Source organism: Myotis lucifugus, unplaced genomic scaffold (genome assembly GCF_000147115.1).
Source record: "Myotis lucifugus unplaced genomic scaffold, Myoluc2.0 scaffold_127, whole genome shotgun sequence".
Classification (NCBI taxonomy): Eukaryota; Metazoa; Chordata; class Mammalia; order Chiroptera; family Vespertilionidae; genus Myotis; species Myotis lucifugus.
This window is the reverse complement of record NW_005871175.1, coordinates 3,560,815-3,565,713: the sequence shown is the minus strand read 5'-3', so window position 1 is coordinate 3,565,713 and position 4,899 is coordinate 3,560,815.

Sequence of the window (4,899 nt, the reverse complement as noted above, 5' to 3'; positions counted from 1 at the left end):
CAGATCCACGGCGTCGACCCCTAAAGCCTTGACACCAGGGGAACCCGGGACCCCGCCAGGCCCTGGCCCCGCCCCGCGGAAAGGCCGCGCCTCCGCCGGTCGGTGGGGTGAGGCTGGGGCGGAGGGTGGAGGGTGGGGGGGTGCGCCCCCGTCCCGGGCACCGACGCCGCCGAGGGGCCCGCAAGGACACGGGCCCTTTTCTGTCTTCACTTTTTCTTTCCTGCCCCGCGTCCCCCAGTGACCCTGGGTCTGAATGTCGTGTCCAGCAGAGAACGCGGAGGGGCAGGGGTGACTAAGGCCAACGTTTACTTTTTCCCGGGGCTGCAGCCAGATGGCACCGGCGGGGCCCGAGAGTAAATGGGGTCCGGACTCGGGCGTGTCCGCAAGCCCCGGCCAGCGCGGGCCGCCGGGTGCCGGGCGCCGGGCGGGAAGCGGGGTCTGGGTCTGGGTCTGGGTCTGGGCGGAGGCCGGGGCGAGCGCTCAGGCCGCGGGTGATACGAGCGGGTACAAAGGACGAGTCTTGGTTCTGGGCGAGGAGTAGGGGCTGTCTCAGGAGCAATGAGAATCCGAAAAGGAGGACCAAACGCACGCATCTCAAGGAAAAACACACCCCTCTCCGAGGCATCCTCTCTCTAGGTGCTGAGGCTGGTGCTGTGCTGGCCTCGACACATTTCCTGCACAGAAGGTCGTGGCTTCTGGCTCAAACAGTAAATCTGCACCACTTCGCAGAGATGCTCACGGGAAGTGTAGGAGCCCGTTTTCAAACGTGTGAAACGATGCCACATACAAGGTAGCAACTCGATGTTCTCAACAGGAAAGTTGCACAAGTGAAAACACGTGGTCATTCTTAAGCCAATACATTTAATGGCAATTAGGAGAGAAATTATTATCATGGAAGGTAGTTTTTATCTAACCAAGGGAAAATATCACACTTCCAATTCTCCGTTAACTATTTAATGTTATACACCCAAGATTTGAGAACCATTGATTGCTAATAGTCCAAGGACCTGGGTGGAAATTAAAGACAACTGCTGACTAGAGTTGTGTGGGGTCCTATTGGCTCCATACATTTTAATGGATTTAAGAAGCAAATTCCCGCTTATGGTAAGCCATTCTGCCTACGTCTTATTTCCAGACAGATCCCTATTGTGGTGATTGCTAACTTTGATATCTTATTGTTAGTCATGATGTTCCTTCATGATCTTCCACCACCACCATATAACTGTCGGGTAATAGAAGCTATTATCATAAAATAAGGCTGGATCATGTTACCAGATATTACCAAGGAAGCTGGTGCCATAACCTGGCTGACACCTTGGAAGAAGAGAAACGGCAAAACACCCAAACAATGGCCAGATGGGTAACTGAAGCCTAGAAAGGCTTAAAGACTTGAGAAAAGTCACAAAACCAGGAGCATCCTCAAGGCGAACCCTCAAGCCCTGGGATTCAATTTCATAGACATCCCACCATAAAGGCATTAACCCAAAGCCTTAAATGAAATGGAAGTTTTATGCCATAATGGGGTTCGGTATTTCTGCCGGCAGTGATTGCAAAGTCCACAGGACTGAAACACCATTGGCATAATGAAAACTGAGCATCATCGAATTACTGAGCGGCAGATCAGCAACTTAAAAGGATCCTTTTTAACAGCATAGAGCCTAAAACTGAAGTGTTCGATGTAGACCAACATCCAGATTGAAACTCGGGCAGTGAATTACATACACAACAAATCAATTGAACACAGCAGATCTTGTCAGGCTTATGAATAATTAAATACATTTTTACACTACTACCAGGTTGGTATTCACAGATGCAAACTGGAAAAGGCATCAGTTGAAGAAGAATTATCATAACTTGAGCTTTACTCAGTAAGGAAACATTATTTGCAAGAGATAAGAGGTAAAATCATGAAAATGTTGCCAAGCTAATGAGAGAACTTAGAGGAAAAGTATTTTTCATGTATAGGAACTAGCTGGTGTGAAAGTATACAGTTAGACCCAGGAAAGTAGGGAAATGGGAGGATGGACTGTAGGCTAGCACTAAACAGCCTAAATGAATTTGAGGGAGGCAGTCACTCCAGGTAGCATGCCACCCAGAGTGGTCCATGAACCAGCAGCATTGGCCTCGCTGGGGAGCCTGTTGGAAGTGCGGATGTTCCCATGTCAGACCTGCCAATGAGATTTTGCATATAAAACCTGAGGAGCGCCGAAACCGGTTTGGCTCAGTGGATAGAGCGTCAGCCTGTGGACTGAAAGGTCCTGGGTTCGATTCCGGTCAAGGGCATGTACATTGGTAGCGGGCACATCCCTGGTAGGAGATGTGCAGGAGGCAGCTGGTCGATGTTTCTAATTCTCTATCCCTCTCCCTTCCTCTCTGTAAAAAATCAATAAAATATATTTTAAAAAAATAAAATAAAACCTGAGGAGCATTGTTCCAGCCAACCACTTGTGGCGTTCTTTGTTTTTCCCTGCCTGCCTCCCAGATTCTGCTTTGGGGAACTTACCCTCTCTCATTCTCAGACCCTAAAGTTCAGGTGTGCCTGACTCTGCCCCCTGGCTCCAGAGTAAAGCACATGATCCAAGCTGAGCCAATGAGAGTCAGACCTGGGTTTTTGGGCAAGGAAGTACACCCCTTCCTGAGTTTGCTGAGCTGATTGGATAAAATCCAGAGCTACCATATTTCCACTGCCTGAGCATGAAGCCAACATAGAAAAATGAAGCTGAAGAATGGAATAGATCCACTTGCCACTGGATCTATATTCTGGAGTCTTTAGTGTCTTTTTCTTTGGCCAGTTCAAATCGAGTGTCTGTTATTCACAACTGAAAGAATCCTAATAACCAGTGTCCCTGTCCCCCAGAATTCATTAGGTTCATTCTAAATTCATGATGTTTCCTTTTCCTCTCTACTCACTAAACCAATCTTGGGGCGGGGGGCGGGGGGAGAGGGAGGCAATGGGGAGAGAGAATTCTTCTTCCTCCAGATCTGTCTCTTCCATGAAGCCTTTCCAGGTTGCTCTCCCCTATCACCACCACCACCAGTGAACTCCCATATCCCGGTGGTTCCATACTCTCCCCTGTGTTGTTACCAGTTTCCTGTCTGGCTCCCTCCTACTTCCCCTCTCTGCTTAGTTAACACCACTCAGCCTTCCAATGATGCAAGACAAGATGAGATGCCCTTGTTATGTGTTCTTACAGAACCATTCATCTTCCCTTCATAGACCTTATATTTATAAACTAGAGGCCGGGTGCATGACATTCATGCGCTAGGAGGTGGTCCCTCAGCCCGGCCTGTACACCCCCTACTGGGGATGTGCCCACAACCAAGGTACATGCCCTTGACCAGAATTGAACCTGGGACCCTTCAGTCCACAGGCCGACACTCTATCCACTGAGCCAAACTGGTTAGGGCAGTAGCCTAGGTTTTAAGTAAGGAGTGGCAATGAAAAAAAGAAGACAAAGAAAGAGGAGGAGAAAGAGGAGGAAGGGGAGGAGGAGATGGAGGAGAAGGAGGAGAGGGAGGAGGAGGAAGCAAAGACAAATTGAAGATTTTTTTTTGGAGGTAGTCAGCTGAATGTGGTGATTGACTGGGATGAGGGACAAGAGTGAGTCAAAGATAAGTCCCAAGGTTGTGACTGGAATGAAAAAGAATGTCCTTTTTCTTTTCTTTCTTTTCTTTTCTTTTTTTTTTTTTTTTTTTTTACAATATGGAATCCTGAAGGAGCACATTCAGTGTAGGTGTTTGGAAAGAAGTGAGTTTGGTTTCAGAGGTGTTGAGATTAACATGAAGCACTTCAATACTTGTATCGAGTACAAGTCTGGGGCTCAAAAGAAATGTCTGGTGATAAATCTAAGAGTAAGTAAGATAGAGAAGACAATGGAGGGCATGCGTTTATGGATGAAATTGCCTAGGGAGAGTGTATAGAATGAGAATTGACAAGGGGATAGTCAAGAAGAGTTCCACCATGCAAGGATCAGGTGGAAGATGAGGAGCCAAAGAACAATGCAGAGCTTATGAAGCAAGGAAACATGCAGCATCACAAAGGCCAAGATGTATTTCACAGTATTTCAAGATGGAGTGAATAGTCAAATGTATCACACACAGCTAAGACATCAAGAAAGAAATACTTCAAACAGATTGTCAAACTGCAGCGGGAAGGCCGGGGAGGGTTGGGGGGCAGGAGGGAGGGGGTAAGAGATCAACCGAAGGACTTGTATGCATGCATATATGCATAACCAATGGACATAAGACACTGGGGGGTAGGGGAGGCCAGGGGATTGTCAAGGGCGGGGGGGAAAAAGGAGACATATGTAATACTCTTTGTAATACTTTAAGCAATAAAACAATAAATAAATAAATAAAAATAAAATAAAATAAAAAAAATATTTCAACCAACAATGGAAATAATATGACATCTATATGTCCACTGCTCATATTTAATGAATGTTAACACTTTGCCACATTTATTTTATTTTTCCAAAAATGAGTGACTTATCAGCTGTTAAAGTATGTATACATTTTTTGGGACACCCTATAAATAGTATATAATCTTAGTATGTGTATATATATATATAGTATACCATATATAGTATATATTTTTTGGTTTTGTGCATTTTTTTAGTTTACATCAATGATATTATATTAAGCATATTCTTCAGGATCTTGGTTTTATTCCCATTTGCATCAATATGAAAAGATCATGAGACTCACCGGAGCCATCTCCTTCCTCTGCTTTTAGTCTTTCTCCTTCATCTGTCTGCTCTCTAAAGCTTTCAAGTTTTGGGTTATATTTTTTATGTCTTTCAGAATTTAAAATTACTTGCAGAATAAACACTTCAATAGCAGCAACTTAATTATTAACCTGTATTGTGTTTAGTTTTTTGTTTTGTTCATCTTATCTCT